Below are 20,409 nucleotides of genomic sequence, written 5' to 3'. Positions count from 1 at the left end.
GAAATGCCACTACACAAGTTGATAGAAGTATTTCTTCGTATATCATATCCAGTTTCAAGATGTATGACAAAAATTATATCTATCGGTATGTACAAACCGTTGGATTATTCTCCAACAGTGCTATTGAACCATGGTGCTAAAACTTTGTTGTTTTCGGAAAATGCTTGGGAATCGTTTATTAAACATTTGCATTTGATAGAATGTTATTTGGAGAACAATCTGTTTGGAAGAAAAACTGCAATCAGGCTCTCAGACTGCGACATCGAGATAGATGTTGTTAAACAGCGAGGGGAGCAGCAAGTTAGATTTAGGGAGCTAACCAAACACGATGAAAGAATTTTACTTACCAATTCTGAATTTTATTTATTGAGTTGTTCTACATCATCGATAACAAGATACATGAGGCAGCTAGTTTTTTCTTCCCCTGTCGTGAAAGATTACTTAGTGGAAACGATGGAAAAACAACCCGACGTTCAGATATTGCATGGACCTGTGGATACATCGATATTCAACCGGATACCAGAAGAGGTGGAAATGTGGAGACAAGTTAACGCGTTGGAACAGAGGGAAAACATCGACGAAGAAAAGATAGAAGGATCTAGTTCTGTGAGTGTAACGGAGGAACAAGTGACGGAGGAAAACCACGAAACAATTTCAACAGTAGCAGAACAGACGAGTGATGTTAAAGGTGTAATGAATTTGCAAGACGGAGAAAAATAGAAGAAATAAAAAAGGAAACAACAGATAAGCTGTAGCCGATGTAAACAGGACAGCAAATATGTTAACATCACGTGGGGTAGGCCTACTGGGGGGAAGGTGCCCACGTTAAATATACACCAACGCGCTGACAACTGTACGGCCTGATCTATAAAAAAGGGATCTACCGTGGTGTGGAAACCAGTTGTTATCTTAAAACGATATGGAGAGGAAGATTTCCTTCGCTGACAGAGTTGAAGAGATTCAAGAAAAACCTTGTGTAGTGGAATTTCAAGCTTTTCGAGGAAACAAAAATGAATATATCATAAAGGAACTAGTATTCCTAGATTTAAATACAGGAATTGTCTTTCCATTTCTATTTGAACCTCCATTCGCATTTAATAATCTCAACAGTAAAACGAAAAGAACCAATAAATGGACTACGAGATACTTCCATAGTATCGATTGGTGTGAAGGGTTTACAAACTACAAGAGTCTCGAAAATATTATGTATCATTTTTGTAATGAGTTTACAACTGTATACACAAGAGGATTAGAAAAACGTAATTGGATACAAGCATATACGACTCGGCAAGTTTACGACGTGATATTGGATAAGAATTTCGAATCTCCCAAGTTGGAAAATATATGTCGACTAGTAAAAAACAAACAACATACACAATCACAGTGCGCATTGAAAAATGTATACCGATTAGCAGCTTTTTTGGAGCCAATGAGGAGTGGTGGGGGTAGCGATGGGTATAAATACGAAGAGCAAACCTTGACAATGCATGAGTATTACTCTAGACTCCAAGCTAGCAACAACGACGAACTAAATAAATCATGAGTTCACATTTCCTACAAACGTTTGTTGATCAATTCAACGCACAGTCCAAATCAAACTGTTTACTTACTAAAAAGTGTTCAGAACTAAAAGAAAACAAACATTATACAATTCACAATATCAAGAAGATTGACACTTCCATCGGGGATGCCATCGTGGTTTCTTTAAGTGATGCACCATTTACTTCGGGGGATGAACCGAAGTTTCAAGTATTTCTACCTAAACGATTTGTACATCTACTACAAAATGAAGATCTGAGAAGCATCGAACCCGGATCCCTGTACCTGGTGTCTCGTGGGTCAAGCGGAAACAACTCTACAGAATTATCTCTTCACATGTCACAACGTCCTTAGATTTAAGTTCTGTTTGTAGAATGTACTTTTGTAAAAGATTTAATAAATAAATAAAGAGTAAAAAAACAGCATATCGGTATTTGTTTTGATACCGATATGCTGTTTTTTTTTAACAAATTTGGATGACCTTGAACTTTACAACATAAAAGGGGGGTGTAACATCGGTCGCTCATCAGTCTGAAGTAGAACCAGCTAAAGGAAACCCATCATGAACAACGAATTGTATCGAGTTTTAACACATCCTGCACTAGGGTTGGTGAGTTGGAATTTAGAAGCTGTACTGAAGTTCGAAAGAATAATCAAAAACATTATTGAAATCCAGAGAAAAATAGATAGGCATGGTTTGTCAGCAAAAACAAAGTCCAAATATGGTGAGCATTATAAGGAATGTCCATGGTCAAACGATGATGCAACTTGTGGTCCCGATACTTGTGTTTGTTGTAGCATTGGCTTAAACAGAAGTAACATCACACGTTTACTTAATGAGCTAGCTTTGGTTCTCAAACCATATGAAACCAGATCATCTGAATAACAAAAAAATATCTCTAGGTTTAAATTTTCAAATTTAAATCTGCAAACATCACTACACCTAAGTTTGTTACAATCACATAAAAGGGTTGCCACAGTATTCCAGCGTTCAGTTTGCACACTCTAAGGTTCACGATAACACGATGGGTACCAACGTGAGTGCTTGGAGTTTAATCTCGCAAGAACCTCGATTTCCTCACGGAGTGTTATCCGATAGTTTTGTGCAACGTTTCGACACGTTTATGGACTGGGAACTTCTTTCTTTGCACTACATTTTCACTATAGAAATGTTGAGGATGTACTTTCACAGGGTGAATTGGTTTCACGTTTTAAAAAGACAACGGTTCTCAGAAGAAATACTCGTAGAGATGATTCCTACTTTCAACAACTGCTGTTGGAAGGAAATTTGTAAATATCAAAACCTTTCTGAAAGTTTTATCGAAAACTACAAAGATCATTTAGATTGGAATTTAATATTTGAACATCAACAAACGAGGGGGATATTCTTAAAGGAGCATGGACAATATTTACCATTTATGAACTTTAGTGATTACAACGGGTCTGACTACGACGAGGAGTGCTCTACCCCACCGCTACAATCAGAAGTCTACACCATTACACCTAATCTTTGCAACGAGACTAAACACAATCAATCTACTCCTTCAGTACGAAATAACTCCATAAATTTACGACCTGACCACAAGTCAAAACAGGAGCATTCTACACCACCATCATCGGGAACCCTCTTCATTACACCTCACCTTCATTTGATTTGTATCTTAGGTTTAGTTTTTGCAAATGTAATAATTTAGCGTAGTCAAAATAATGTTTATTGTAAATATGTTTATCTAAATGTTTGAAATAAATATGGGAAAAATAAAAGCTAGATCGTATCGGTATTTTGTTTCAATACCGATATGTTGTTTTTTAAAATTTACTTTGGATGACCTTGAACATTGCAACGTCTGCTGTAATCAACCAATCAGAAGCTGGTTTTCATTCCACGAAAATAAGGTACCTACCGCATAAAAGGACGATGCGAGACCTACTACTATCCACTTTACTCTCATCGGAGCTCGAAGTAACATGTCGTGGTGTATAAAACATCCTGAATATTCAAAAGAAAATGATAGGATCAACTCGTACATACACGCCCGAACGAGAAGTTTTGTTAGCGAATGTAGAATCGAACTCGCTGAAGCAGGATTCTTCTACGCAGGAAAAAAGGACCAAACGATTTGTTTTTACTGCGGTGGTGGACTACACCATTGGCAAGATATCGATGATCCTTGGGAAGAACACGCGAAATGGTTTCCCAAGTGTCCGTTCGTATTGGTACACAAAGGACAAGATTTCGTCAACGAAATGAGATCCAGAACCGAAAGAAACGCCCTACAAAAGAAAAGGATTCCAACAAACAACATTGCTGTACCCCCACCGATAGAAGAATCAAACATCGAGTGTATAATATGCATGAACAAAAATCGTAATCTACTCTTCTTGCCATGCAAACACTGTTTCGCTTGTGACATATGCGGATGGAGATTCGATAACTGTTGTTACTGTAGAGCTCCTATAATTTCTATGATCCAAGTGTTTTTAGTTTAGATCTGTATTAGGTTTAAGTTTTTAAAACAGCTATATTCCTTATATTGTGTGTATTTTAAATTTTCAATAAAGAATTAACAAAAATCAGCATATCGGTATTCATCCCACTACCGATATGCTGATTTTTTTTAAACCCAAACAACGACCTTGAAAATATCGATCCACCCTAGCTCTGACACGCCACCATGACATAACCCACTACACCATGTCCTAGGTCACGTGCTAGGTCATAAACCGATGCTTATATAATATCATACAGTGTAAAAAGATTCATGTTCAGCAATGAAGTGATAGATATATTAGAAAGACTAGAAGACGGTGAAAGAAGCCTTACCTAACATTTGAACATATTTAACAGTGAAATTAGTTAAATTGAATAGTTTTCTGTACTACAAATAGCAATAAAAAAACATTTAAACAGTTTCACAAAAGGACAAACGATAAACAGAAATACGTTGGATTACAATACAACCAAGAGTATTTAATGAGAGTTAACATTTGCTTTAAATAAATAGTAAATTACAGGGTAAAGAGTGGGAAATTTGTTTTTATATAGCTTGATCGTTTGTACGTCTAACATTAAGCAATGTACAATATACCAAATGTTTGTTATTTTAAAAATCATTCAAAAACATAACGATTTGGATGAATAAACAAGTCTTAGAAATATAAGGTACTATGTTGCAAATGTGGCACATGGTTGTAATTAGTGGAACAATGCTCTGCCCGCATGTACCGCCAACTGTTCACGAAGAAGTAGAAACACTGTGTACATTACTTTTCCATACCAGTTAAATAGCTGATACACCTTGCAGGATTAAAGTGATATTTTAGTTTAGTTCTGAATTTATGTTTATAATGGTGACATAATAAAATAGTGGTTTTTAATAAGTTTTCTCACAGAAACATTGCAAACCAAAATCCAAACACTTTTCGTAATATGTACATAATAACAAACTTTTCACTTGACGATCTTATAAAATGCAAAGACAAAAGTGGAAATATTTCAATTGCGAATGTTTGCTGTATACCAGATAGCAATCATAAACAGCATAAAAGAATGTGTATGATGGGTCTCTCATTAGTCTGTAGTGGAACTAGCTAAAGACAACATCTCATTAACAACAAATTATATCGCAAACATTGCAAAGGTAACATGTACAAATAGTTATCTCCAACAGTTTTATGTCGTATATATAGCTAATTTCTCAAATTTAACAAAATTCCTACTATGTTTCCAATAAAAGAAGCAAACTTTGAGTGTATAATATGCATGGACAAAAAAATCGTAATTTACTCTTCTTACCAATGCAAACACTGTTTCGCTTGCGACATGTGTGGATGACAATTTGACAACTGTTGTTACTGTAGTAGACCTAACTCTATGATCCAAATGTTTAGTTTAGCTTAGATCTGTATTAGGTTTAAGTTTGAAAACAATTATATTCCTCGTATGTCAATTTTGATTTTTCAATAAAGAATTTAAAAATCAGCATATCGGTACTTATCCCTTTACCGATATGCTGATTTTTTTTTTAAACCACAACAATAACCTTGAAAATATCGATCCACCTAACTTTCACACCTCAGCATGTCGTCATCATGACGTCACCATACCGTAACCCACCACACCACGTGCTAGGTCACGCACCATTACCACCAGATGCTTAACCGTCAATTAAGCACCACATGGCTCTTGTGACGTCACTCCTCAGCAGCCCTATGTATCCACTACTACCTACTTATACATGTTTAGGACTGGGCTAATTCAGTAGTTAATTTTAATACGTGATACTTCAGACGATTGATCAAAATTTTTAAAATGTGTTATGCTGCTATCCCTTTTTCTTCAAACTTTTAGTCATGAATTTTAATTATTTGTGGTGATTGTTAATATATTTTTTTGCAAGAAGGAATAATTGGAGAAATCTGGTGTGAGATGGAAATCTGTAGTTGTTGTGAAATATGTTTAAGGCGTGGGTTGTAGGGAAGGAGGTTGCTTATTCATTAGCAGTTTCCCCAAGTTGCTCCGGAACGTTCTAGATATAGCCGCCAGCTGTCTCCATAGTTCATCATAACTTTAGGACTCAATCCATCGACAGAAAGAAATGAGTGAAACTGATTGAGATCTTCAGAACGGACCTAACGGCGCGGATTGGTGAGTTATACTCTAAATGAAAGAATAACACGAGATAAACAAGATAAAAAGAGACTACTTGAAAATTATGAGTCTTATTAGTAACGAAAGGTTAAATTTACTGTAACAGCTATCGTTTCTGACTAACGTTTTTATGTCTCTTTTATATTTAAAACCCACCTTGTTTATTTGGTTACACAATCTTTAACAATACTAGTATTTGTAGCCCTATACTCAAACTTCTAATTTTTAATAATGTGTTAAAATAAAAAAGGGATAGTTTAAAGTTGTAAATTTATTTTTCATTTAGTGAACAAATTAGTTCTTTGTATTATTTCACTATGTGTTAAATTATTAACATATATTTAAATACATTTCTTTCAACGTTTGTTGTACTTATAACGATCGAAAAAGTGCAAAGTAACTATCTTGGTTTATATTCGTATACAACATTTAAACCAATTGTTAGGTGTAAAGTTTGCGACATAATGTTCATCTCAGGGTGTGGTACTTTCCTATTGATAATTATAGTCATATAACTGGTTATATTTTATTAAAAAAAAAATAGGTGAAATTTAAATGTCAATATGTGGATGATAAAATATGGCATTCAAATTATAAACGTAACATATACAAAACTACCCATAGTTTAAAAAATCTATAAAATAGCTAAAAGCCTTAAAACATACTATGCAATTTCGTATGATAGTTTCTTGTATTGCAGACCTTGTTTGATAAATTCGTAATGACAAAATTTATACAATTATTATTATAATAATACTTATTTATAAGAGTACAATTTGAATGTTTGCTGGGATGTATAATTTTGGGTAAGAAAGCAGAACCTACGTTAGCAGAAGAGTAAGTAGAACATATGTAGCTCAATACTGTTTGTTAGTATACGCGACCGCTTTACTAGTTCTGCCTTCATCAACATTGTACAGTAAACCGTCTTTAATTACGCTTTTTAAGTAAAATTGATGCTACGAATTTATTTACACCATACAGAAGGAGTTATGATAGCATAGTCGGAACAACAAACTAAAACACAGTATCCCATTGTTTGAGTCAATTCCCTTTACGAAGCCATATTAGGTAAAATATTGTTATTGCACTATCGAATCACGTTATAAATCTACGGTTTGGTTTTCGTTTTTATACTCTAGTAGCCTTTAATGGGACGTTAAAGACTAGACTAACCAACACAAGTAGACTTCTCATCTTATTGTAAATTTTTAAGCTCGTTATTCGTGTCTAGTTCATGTTGGTGACACTGATCGCTAGTGACGACAAAACTTTGTTTCTATTATTTTAGGGTTAATTTCATGATTTCTGCTTTAATGTTTGGTTGTATAACTAGGGGACTAGTTATTGTTTACGATTCAATAGTTTTATTTGGCTAAACGATGTTTTAAATGAATTAAATTACGAAAAAAAATTGTAAACAAAACACGACATGCACCAGACTGAAATAACAATAAAATTGCCTTTAGCTGTTCCATAAGGTCGAGAAATCTACTAAGGGAGGTTTTATACATTAGTAACGCATTTTCTTTTCTTAAGTAGGTAAGAATTAAGATATGACTTGACAAATGAATTATCACTGTTAGTAAATGGTCGATTTTTAACGACGATTTTATTAACACAACTCTTGAAAAAAATATTTAAGATTACTATCACGAAACAACGCGTGTTGAGTTACTTACTAGCCCTGAGTGCAATCAATGGCTATAGCTTTGGTAAACACTGCAGGTACGTGTTAAGACGTTATGCTACGACGTTCCATTGGTTTCTGAATCTGTTGTTGGCAGTTACTCGGCGCAAAACTAGTGACATCACGTATATATTTTTTTATTGGTTGATTAACTTAAATTATATATTATTTTCAAGATATGTACAATGCCCAAACATGCGATGCAGACTGTGGTTGGCACTAGAATATCTTACTTTTCAAAATATATTATAAGTATTTCTAAACCTCAAATGTCGATTCAAAACATTTATATTATAAATAAAGCAGTTATTATTACTTAAAATGCTGCGTTTGGAGTTAAAAAATATCAACACAGTATACAGCTAAAGTAGGCGAAAGGTTATAGGTTGAGTAAAATATTGATGACGTTATAAATGCCTGAGTAACTCACATTGTTGGTAACTATGCTGTTGAAGTACAGTAATTACGCACTATCAATGGCGTACTGGTAATAAATTAATGGTTTCAGCTTTATAGTTACCTAATTTACTACTGATTATTGGAAATTAATCTAAACAAAGTAGTTGAAGTCATGGACAAACAATAGATTACAGTTATGGGTTGCTATATAAAGTACATTTACTGTTTTCTAGATAAGTTGATAAATTAATTGAATGCATTATTTTGTATTGCAGTTTTAGACCTCATTTTTTATATGTTTTGTCAACTCAACCAAAGTGATCAATTTTTACCGACCGAGTTGGGTTTGAATTGGCAATGTGATGAAGCTAACGTGATGAAAATGATGTGGGTGACGGCTGCGTTGCCAAGATACCATACTGTAGTGTATAGTCTGCTTTTGAATATGTAGGATGCATAGTCTAGACAACATCAAAAGTTGTTTCATATAATAAGTTTAGTCAAACTGCAGGCTGTTGCGTTTCTAAGTTATCATGCTGCATATGTATTTTTTTAAGCATGTATTTATATTAATACGCTTGAAGTCAAGCAACAATAAAACTCAAGAAAACTTTTTAATTAATTAAAACTGTTTCTTCAATTGTAATAAGAATCTCTTAGAAAACTGTTGTTTAAAGTGTATAATGCCGCATTGGTTTTGTTATTGGTGGTTACTCTTTATAGCAATAATAGCATAATCATTTGATTTTAAGATTTTAATATTTTTAAGTTTATGGGTAATCATGATTTATATCACCCAGTTACAATACCCAAGACTATTTTTTTTACAAATTAACTATCTATATATTATCTACTGTGCTACACTAAAATGTGTATAAGTAAAAAAAAACCAAACAAATTATAAAGAGCTGAATACGTTTAAAAAATGTATTTGTCTTAAACATACTTTAATATTACAATTTGTTCTTATAGCAAGTATATAATTTAGGCTTTATATGATCAAACAAAATAATGATGTAGGCTATATACAGTAATTCTGGATTCAAATTATGAAATTAATTTAAATTTAGGGTAAATACAAATTGCACATAACATTTTGACTTTCCATAAGGTACCTTTGAGGTCTTTGATGTTTTGGTGGAATAGTGTTGTTAATTAATTGTACAAAGCTAATAATCGTAATTCAATTCCCATTACCTGTGACGTCTAATTTGACGCATCGATTATGTAAACTTCACATAAAGGGTTATAATCCGTAGAGGAGTCATCGTAATGAAATTAAAAGCAAACACTTCGTCTATAAAAAGAATCCCTACAGACACTGCCTCAATTTCCAATGATATTACCCCATGACATAAAATCTAAATAGAATTCCATAAACATACTTATAGAATAAATTGGTATAGGATAAAATAAAAATCAATGATATCCTGTTTATTGAATTGATTTGAATGTGCACTCTCAGTACCTAGAAAATATGCATTTGTATTAAACAGTCATTATAAGTGTATGTCGACTGGGATAAATCTTTTCCTTTTTTGTAGGTCTAAAAAACTGGAACGTGGTGAACTAATAATGTAACCAAAAATATTCTCTTGGTATTCATGTGGAAGAATAAAAAGGTAATGTTATCCCTACTTCTTCAAAGTTACTAAACATAGAATATCATATTTAAAGAGTTCTAAATTATACATGCTAATAACTTAATCCACCCTCTTTTCATCACAAAGTGTATTATATTGTAATCACTGATGTTATCTTTTGGATAAAAAAAATATCATACATCTTTAATTTTTTTTACATTTTTACCCTAACACTTTAATCATATTTGTTGTAATTGATATAATGCCACTCTAAAAAGATGATATACGGAGTTACATATGAAACCTGGTCGTCGGACCTTCCTGTTCCTGTTATAAAACAGTTGACTTTGTTTTTTTTTTTAAATTTATTTGGAATATGACGAAAAGGAAAGGATTGCTAATTTAAGCTCAACATTTACACGTAGTTAATTGTCATTCCAGGCTTATTTTCTTCCAGGGTGTTTTAAGCTCAACTATATAAGCCGAATAGTGTATTAGGCCTACTTGTACACATGTATAGTATTACTTAACGTATTTTATTAGTGGACTATATTTATTAGAAACGTAGAAATTAGATATGTATACATCAATTACAATGAAATAGGCTAAATTACAATATAAATAACTAATAATAAATTAATGTAATACAGTAAACTGTGTAGGTTCAACGTTTTCCCATTTACATAATTCCTTGGACAAATAACAAAAATAACAGTCCAGTTGACACCAACATTGTGTGTTACAATTGGGGATTATGTGGTTACTTTTCGTTATTATTTTAAGTAAATTGTAATACTATTCTACTTTAACGTTATCGGCATTAAATATTTAGTATTTTTTGTATTTTATGAAACATTAAGTAAAAAAAAAAAAAAACTATGTTTGATATGTTTGAAAATTGCGTAATTGTTAGCTCTTGTAAGGGTTAAGGAAAATAATGCTTAATAAGATTCTTCATTTGTCGACTGAATCTTAATGTAAAACAGTCCATAAAACTAGGAAATTGCTATTAATATCCGTGGTTTATTTCGATCACTCCATTAAAAAGTGAGCTTATACTCTCACTAGGAAGCCCTCATAAATTTGGAATGCATCAAGATTTTTTGAAACAGTTTGTGGCATTGTAATCAGGGTAAAAATCTAGTTCAAAATAATGGGTCACAACCCCACCTTTACATTTGAAAAAAATATTTTGCATCTAATATGGCGGATCCAAGATGGCGGCCAGAAATGACCACCTTGTCAAAATGAAGTACTTACTACCCTACAATGTTTGGAACTGGTCTGGGATTGATATTTGAAAAAATGTAGAAAAAAATTGGGGGGGACATTTAAAACTCACCCATTTACAACTGAGCTAAGGACAATGTTATTCAACTACCTTACGAAAAATAACGTCGGAGTATTTTTATAGAAAGACAATATGAGTTTAGCTAGTGTATATTACAAAAAACAGACATGTTTCTCAATGTAGTATACAGTTTTTTTTTTTTTTTTTTTTTTTTTTTTTTTTTTTTTTTTTTTTTTAACACAACATGCATACAAATCCATCAACATTTTCCAGCGATTCTTTTACGACACTCTGAGCACAGAAAGGATAGTGTTGCTTTATCATTTTAAAGCTCTCAAAAGCACCTTCTCACCTGCCTTTGAGCCGGTATCATTCACAACTGTAATTCTTTATCGTAAAACTATAAATATTTTTCCTTAAACTAAAAATACGGATAGCTATGCTTTGTCGCATTATTTAAACAACACTGTTTAAATAATTGGATCAACCAGATATACATTTAAACAACACTCCATTCAATTGTCCAAGTTCTTGTGCCATACGAGGCAGCTGTAAACTCTATTAAAAAATTACACATTACATTTAAGGTCTTAAGTGAATTTAATATATCTCATTACACCTTTTACCTCCTGTTAAGTTCCTAAAATATTACCTCTCAGTTTTTTATAAAATCATTTTTAAAGTATTAACGACCTTCTATACGCATGCTTCGCGACGGGAGAGAACGCATAAGACTAATGATGATCTTTTGATCTGCAATATATAATAGTTACACAAATATTATTCATTTGACAATAAAAAATAAATTGTTAAAAGGTATACTTATTCAAAAGTGTAGATCTACTTACTTTCTAACTTTGGAAGCATGTAAGGCGTAGTCCTTTGTATATTGCCTGTGGAGCAAAACACTTAGGAAGTTCGTTCATACAAATACTTTTCCTTAAATCTACGCACTCTTTGCTTCATTTAAATGTACCATATTCCTATATTTTTATTTTTAAAAGACCTTAAATGGGTAACACAAATTTTACCGTATCGACTTAACAACATAATCAATCAATTGACAGTAAGAACCATCAATATGCAAACAGACGATAAATAGCTTATTATGTTTGTTTTTACTGTAACGTCCCAGAAATACAGTAGGATGCATCTTACCTGGCCAGACCAAATGTCACTCATACATTTATAATTCTTGGCCCTAGTAAGCTATACATTAAAAACGTACACTAGACATTTACAATAGAACACATATTTTTTAAATATATCAATGAACAATGATCATTGATATATATCATTATATCATCATCATTATCATTATATATTATCATTATTATCATTATATCATTATATCATTATCAATAATTTTCTACTCTATCAATAATTATATATTGTAAGCTGCAACGAACCTAAGAAACTGGTTATAGTAGTATGTAAAGATGGATATACCTTAAGGAATATAAACGTTAATGGCAAGATAACTGTTTTGGAAATGTATCCCACTGAGTAAGACTCAACTTGTAGCATATGTCACGCTGTCAGACGTAAGTGCAATATTTTCAAATTAAGCATCTGTTTTCACTGCAAGAAAAGAACAAAATTCTTTGTGTACTTTTTGTAACACATAAGTTATATATTTATTAGTATGAATACTAAAAAAGTAATGGTTAATAGTAAATATTTAATAAAACCAATTGTATCCAATTTTCCAAATATTAAAGATGACAAATATATGTTTTTATAGTTACAGGCTATTCTGATAGCACTTATGGTAGTAAACATAAGTTTGTATAGCCTATACTCCATCAAAAAACAGTTAGTTGGGCTACAATAACTACCGGTAACTGTGATACAGTTTTTTGTTACTCACAACTGAAGAACAAAACCTTAAATTATCGGCAGTAGCATGTTGCTGAGCTAACACCAGGATAACTGTAACTGCAATGGTGTAACACTATTTCCCTATTTAAAACTACAGACTTGAAATAAATACACGGAAAGGATAAAGACTTGCAGTCAGCACTGTGAAAGGGTGTAATTAACGAGTACATATAGATAAATTTAAATAAACTCTGAAAGGTTTTGAAACGATTTTTAATCATAAATGCAAGCATCCAGGTTTTATAATTAACGTGTAGCCTATTTTTAAAAGGGCTTCATTCAGACGTTTTTCGTAAAATTTTTAAATTGTAAATTTGGTTAACAAATCAACATTAAAACCTTGTTTTATAAACTATAAAGCGTGTATGTTTTTTATAAGAGTGTAAAATATATCCTAAAGGAACAAGTTTAAAGTTAAAAGAGATGAAGTTTTTAATGGTCACCGGCCAAAAGTCCAACAACGTTTACAGATCATGATTGCTTTCATTGAGATTTCTGTCGTTCTTTCAGACTGTCTAGCTTATCTTTTCAAAATATCAAATCTTTAAATCTGAGATTCTACAGATTAAATATTAAAATCTAATCACGATCGTTGGAAATATTTTTGATTCATTTAATACATGTTTCGTAGTGCATAAATTTTTCTAGTTGTATTATCTACAAAATCTATGCAAAATATTATGTACAAAATTATTCTGTATTTTTGATACAAGACTTACTCGTTTACTGAAGGAGAATATAAAAAATTTAAAAAGAGAAAAAAACTGTTTAAAACAACTAAATACTTAATAACCTTTAAAATTTATTTGAGAAAGAGAGAAAATTCTTGTGTTAGTGTGATTATTAGAGTTTTGTATATTATCATAACCACATATTTATTATGTATGCGTCCTTTTTGGGGTTACATACTGCGAAACAGGTAATTTTGGAAACATTTAAATTTTTGATTTATGAAATGTTTTCGTGTGTTTTAACAAGTATTCAAAGAAAACTTGTTATTTTAATTTTGTATTTATTTGTTTGAGTGTAAAAATACGTAAGAGTTATACATTATTGTTAAAGTATGTTAAAATAGTTTAAAAGAAAACTAACTCACAATTACAAAAAAATAACTCTCTATAAACTAGTAGAAAACTTTCCCGAATACAAGAAAGACGTGACTTTATAGTTTACCGCCTTTATATAAATCTGTCTCGTAAGATTTTTTACATTAACATGTCATTATATTTCTTTTTGATTATTAATGGTATTTTCTTTAACACTAGTACATTGTATCCTTAGTTTACCATTCACACTATTGAAGCTGATTATGAAATTTGTACAAAACATTTTAACTTTTAGAACTTTAAAAAAAATGTTTTACAATTATTTCATTTCATTTCATTTCATAAAATGTGAAGTTATTTCAGATGTAGAGGCAAAACAAAATATAATAACGTAGTTTTTACAAGTATTTTTGAACTTTTTGGTTTCATCTCACAAAATTAGTCATGTTTCAATTCCTCCAGATAAATCAGCCTACAACGAGATAGTCCAGGGTACGTGAAGGAGTTTCATTAACAAGTTACCGTCATAAGGTTTTGCTCAGAATATTAATTACAACAATACTAGAAGATAAATCTGTTAACTTTCAAGGGATGAACATCACCAGCAATTAAAACATATGTTAATCTCTATTTTAGAGTTTAATTATTCAAGCAAACTAAATTACAATCGAACTATTAATGTGGTATTTTTAACAACAGAATAATTCCGTACTTTGTTAACACCAAAGTGAAGCACGTTAAAAATACTGCTAATCGCAAGATTAATCGGTATAAAATATTTACCAAGAGGGAGTAAGACGAGATGTTGGCGTGAATTGAATAAACATATTAAATTGTTCTTTCAACTTGATTGTTCGGGACTTAGACAACCCCAGTACCCGGGTAAACGTAAAAACGTTATGCCTGCAAAAAACATCTTAATGAAGCTAAAAAAAAAAATACCTTTTACTTATAAGTCGTACATTGCAAAATTGCATAGTTTACCTATTTATGTTTTACTTCATCATCAACCAATTTTAAAATTTTCTAAGTATAATAATGTGTTGATTCATAATGTTAATAGAACATTTTTGTACTTAATACTTAGTGTTATGCCAAATACTAAAGAACATGAAGAGTACTCATAGGAAATAAAACTTCTCCCAGCGTTCCAGGATAGCGGAAATCCCTTTCATATTTATGATCGGCGATTTACATTTGGAATCTCCACTTCTTTTCGAGGTTCTGTTAATATGAGACTAAAAAAACATCATTCGACTTGATCATGGCTTTAATCTTAATTAATTTAGGATAATAAATTATGTTTCATATCACACTTCAGCGTGAGATACACTTAGCAATAGAGTAAATCATTTATTTTTTTACTATGGTATTAAATTTATTATTTTTGGACTATAGAATTTTGGGATTTTATAATAATTCAAGTTTGTATGTTTAACTTTAATTATTTCTGGTGGTTGATATTGATATATATTATTACTATCGTGGCATGTGCAAGTGTAATATTACAGTGATAAATAAGCTGAACTATTGAATGTTGTTCATGTATGTTTAAGATTGATGCCGCTATTCTCTCCGAGCGATTCGTGTGTTATGTTATAACTCCTGAAGTAGCAAATCTACAGACTAAGCGAACTTCCATTTCCCAGATTGGGGTTGTATTAAAATATTTCGTTAAACATTTAGAATTTATTCCATATTTATAGTTAAATAGAGAATAAATTCAAAAGTTTTAAGAACTCACCTAATGTCACCTAATGTAACTAAATGACAGTCCATTAGGTTTAATGAGTTAGGTTTAATAAGTTCCCTGCTACAGAGAAGTGTTTTTATATGTATATAAAGAGTGCTTTATTTAGTGAAATGATAATAATGTTAAGCATGAAGTAAGTAAATTTTTCAAACGTGTATAAATAAACTAAAAAACTACAACCGTTTTATAAACGGATACATTTGCTCACTTGTACTTACCAACTTACTACTCTCTCAATTGTGGATTGGCCAGATTGCAGCGTCTTGGAAACGAAGTCGGATCACAAGTTGACTTCTTCAACGAACAGTTGTCTTCCTTCAGAAGAAAATGCTCCAACATTATCTTTGTTATGCCTGTTTTGTAGCTGACGTTTGTTTGTTTTTCCTAAATCTCTTTCATTCTTTTACCTTTGAAAACATGATGTACATAATATTTAATAGTGAATTGTTGAAAATATTACTTCACAATTCAAGTTGTTCCCTCCGAAAACGAGCTCAGTTTAATAAATTGTCAGCTTGGTAGTGTTGGACGAGGTCATATAGCCTACGTTAACATACTAGTCTAAAATAAATAGACATAATATAATACCCAAAGTATCTAGTTGCGAAATAATCCTTATCAATAAGTGTAAAACTTTGATAAATGTAGGTCTACAGTGAAATATATCGATTTCAAAATTTCTCATATGTTGTTCTAAAAAGACGAGGGGGCTTTTGTATGATTTTCTGTTTGTTTTGCATGAACACGTATTAGGACATAAAATAACATAGTATCTAGTGGACAGTGCTGCGACTGTTTACTACATTGAAGGCTAAAATACCTAAACTAGTATGTTATGTCATGCCAAATGTTTGTTTAGACCTTAAGTTTCCAAGCTAAATACTCACCCTTTACCTCTACAATGGTATCTTAGGTAGTAATGACTATTAAGCTATCTTCCCATTGAATGTATGTACAATACATTTTGTATTTATTGTTTGACACATTTTTGTAATCATTATAGTTATAAAATATACAGATTTTGTTTTACTTAAAATAAAATACCCTGTTTTTATTGCTAAAAGCGTCGATGAACTTTCCGAACCTTCGCGATAGAAACGAAATGAACCTCTTAAACGTCTAGCATAGATAAGCTTCTATATATTTATCACATGGACTCAAAGCTCTTCTCACATAAACGTTTATCTTAACGTTTATTGTTCAAACGTGATCTGCAGTAATAGTTGGTCGCCTAACAAATGTTCTCTGTGACAATATATATTATACTGACAGGGCTTATTCTAGAAGAGAAATAGAAGTTGTTATTGTAACCCAGATTATGATGACATTTTTTTCTTTTTATTTGAAGTCTTTATTTTTTACTTTTTTTACAGGTACTAAATTACAACCTTGTTTTAAATTTAACACATTTAGGAAACACACTTACATCATACAATTACAAAACTCATTAGGTTTTTTTACAGATTAGCATCATGATATAAATACTATAGCCTATCATTAAAGCTATTTTAAAGTTATCAAAGGATATATAAAAAAATCACACTAGCAACTCGTGTTATGTACTAAGACATATTGCTCAGTATAAAGTAACACGATGTAATGGCACGTTAAGCCAAACAATTTAGTTTCATTTCCACTTTTATGCTGTAATTAGCAATAAAACATTCTTATCCGCGTCAATCTAGCACGTACATCCATAAACACGTTAATCTTTACAGCCAGCAATCAGTTCAATTCAGCAATTATTACAAACGGATTTGCATTTTACCATATGTGTGTTTTATACATCTCAAGTACCCTTGCTGAATCGCGCCTGAGTCTATGTGGTTTTTTCTTCTTATAGTAGTGTACTAATACATTAACATTATCATTAGGGCAATCGGGAAAAGGATAAAGGACTTGGTGAAAACGTATTTTTATTCCCATGATAAATAAATAAGCTCGCGTTCGTTTAAAATAATAGGACTTTTCATATCCAGGATACAGTCTAACGCCAGAAAGTGTATGACTTAGTGACTTATTAACAGGTGCAAAAGAGTTTCAATGTTTTGTATTTCACTATTGATTTTTCACCATTAAAGATTAACATTCAATTGAGATTATCAACATAATTTCTTGGTGGTGAATTCCAAATCAGTTTACTTGAAACCTAAAGAGGCTCAGCTGGATTAATTCATTTTAGATTGGTTCTTATGACAAAGTTTTGAATGGGTTTAAATTTGGAGTGTCGTCAGAGCATTATTAGAATACACTTATGACTTTCATAGGAAGTTTCCATAGTTAGGTGAATAACTAAACACTACTAGTAGATAAGTGTGAAGGGACAAATATATTGGTTAAAATACTGTAACGAGCCAATTTTTTCAAGATACTTTTTTTCCTCCTTAAACCTTACGACTCCTTTCCGCCGTCCCCAGTCAACTTCCGCCGCACCACACCACCTTCCGCCGCCCCATATATCCTTCCGCCATGACCTCCGCCCGTCTCCTTACCTTACGTCTCCTTTCCGCCGCTCCAATCAACTTCCGCCGCCCTACGTCGCCTTCCGCTGCCCTACCGATCCTTCCGCCACGATCTCCGCCCATTTCCCTACCTCACGTCTCCTTTCCGCCACCCCTAGTCAACTTCCGCCGCCTCACCTCGTCTTCCGCTGCCCTACTGATCCTTCCGCCACGATCTCCGCCCATCTTCCTACCTCACGTCTCCTTTCCGCCACCCCTAGTCAACCTCCGCCGCCCTACATCGCCTTCCGCTGCCCTACCTATCCTTCCGCCATGACCTCCGCCAATATCCTTACCCTACGACTCTTTTCCGCCACCCAAGAGCACCTTCCGCCGCTCCACGTCTCCTTCCGCCACCCGAAACCATCGATACCAATACCATTATGCCAGTTCCTGATCCTATCCGCCGAACCTAACCTCAATTTACATCCCCATTTGTTTCTATGTTAACTTAGGAACCGATCAGCTCTCCATGACAGCTGGGTTGCAACTGAGCAAAAACGCACTTCTGCGCATGCGCGACTTTCCCCCTCCAGGTGGACCAGATTTTCGCATAAAACCGCGGCAGCTGGGGACCTCAGTCTCAGTCGCTCCCGGGCAGTCGACAAGGAAACATCATTGGAGGTAATATTGCTAGAGAAATCCGAGCAACCTTTCCTATTGCTAGAGAAATCCAAGCAATCCGTCCCTATTGCTAGAGAAATCCAAGCAATCCGTCCCTATTGCTAGAGAAATCCGAGCAATCCGTCCCTATTGCTAGAGCAATCCGAGCAATCCGTCCTTATTGCTAGAGAAATCCAAGCAATCCGTCCCTATTGCTAGAGCAATCCGAGCAATCCGTCCTTATTGCTAGAGAAATCCAAGCAATCCGTCCTTATTGCTAGAGATATCCAAGCAATCCGTCCTTATTGCTAGAGAAATCCAAGCAATCCGTCCTTATTGCTAGAGAAATCTAAGCAATCCGTCCTTATTGCTAGAGAAATCCAAGCAATCCGTCCCTATTGCTAGAGAAATCCGAGCAATCCGTCCCTATTGCTAGAGCAATCCAAGCAATCCGTCCTTATTGCTAGAGAAATCCAAGCAATCCGTCCTTATTGCTAGAGAAATCCAAGCAATCCGTCACTATTGCTAGAGCAATCCGAGCAATCCGTCCTTATTGCTAGAGAAATCCAAGCAATCCGTCCTTATTGCTAGAGAAATCCAAGCAATCCGTCCCTATTGCTAGAGAAATCCGAGCAATCCGTCCTTATTGCTAGAGCAATCCGAGCAATCCGTCCTTATTGCTAGAGCAACCCGAGCAATCCGTCCTTATTGCTAGAGCAATCCAAGCAATCCGTTCCTGAGTGCTAGAGCAATCCGAGCAACCCGTCCCACGTGCTAGAGAAATCCCAGCAATCCAAGTTTATCCTTTGGCTATGATGAGTCAGGGCCATTTGGGAATCTGGTGATTCATTGCCAATATTCTGAGCCAATTCCAACTCCTTTTAACATCGACCCCTGGAATCAAAAACCCAGCTACGACTTATCTATCAAGGACAAGTGTGCAAGCTGCAAATCCGCTCTGTTCCGAAAATTCGTCACACATTTTGGCGCCCGAACAGGGACTCCGTGAGTCATCGATTCGTAGAAAAAGAATATCGAAAATACCTTGGGAAACAATTCGAATCTCTCGTTGGAAATGACGAAAGACAAATTGGACAACAATGTTTTTCCTCCGCTCACTGCAAAGGAATCCACGGCTGACCTCATAGCGGCAGTTTTTTCCCCCGGAAAAAACAATGAAGTAACCCAAGTTGAAACCTCAACTACTCAGGGGATTCCTGCCACTCTTAGCCAGGCTAGTCAACAGGACCAGCGTGTAAGTTGGGTTTATCAATTGTCAAAGTCTCAAATTCAAGCTGAGCTGGAATCACGAAATTTAGACGCAAGTGGGAAGATGCAAGAGTTAAGAAGTCGCCTCGTCGAGCACATTCGAACTCCTGGTGTTACTCCAATGACGGAGAAAAATCAGTTACTTTTCCCCCCAGTGGACACGGTTGAAGGGGGGGCTTCAAACTCAAATCTGGACTCCAGCC

This window comes from Macrosteles quadrilineatus, unplaced genomic scaffold (genome assembly GCF_028750875.1).
Source record: "Macrosteles quadrilineatus isolate MER2022 unplaced genomic scaffold, UCM_ALF_1.0 Scaffold_9__3_contigs__length_116548681, whole genome shotgun sequence".
Lineage (NCBI taxonomy): Eukaryota > Metazoa > Arthropoda > Insecta > Hemiptera > Cicadellidae > Macrosteles > Macrosteles quadrilineatus.
Note: the sequence above shows the minus strand (reverse complement) of the source record.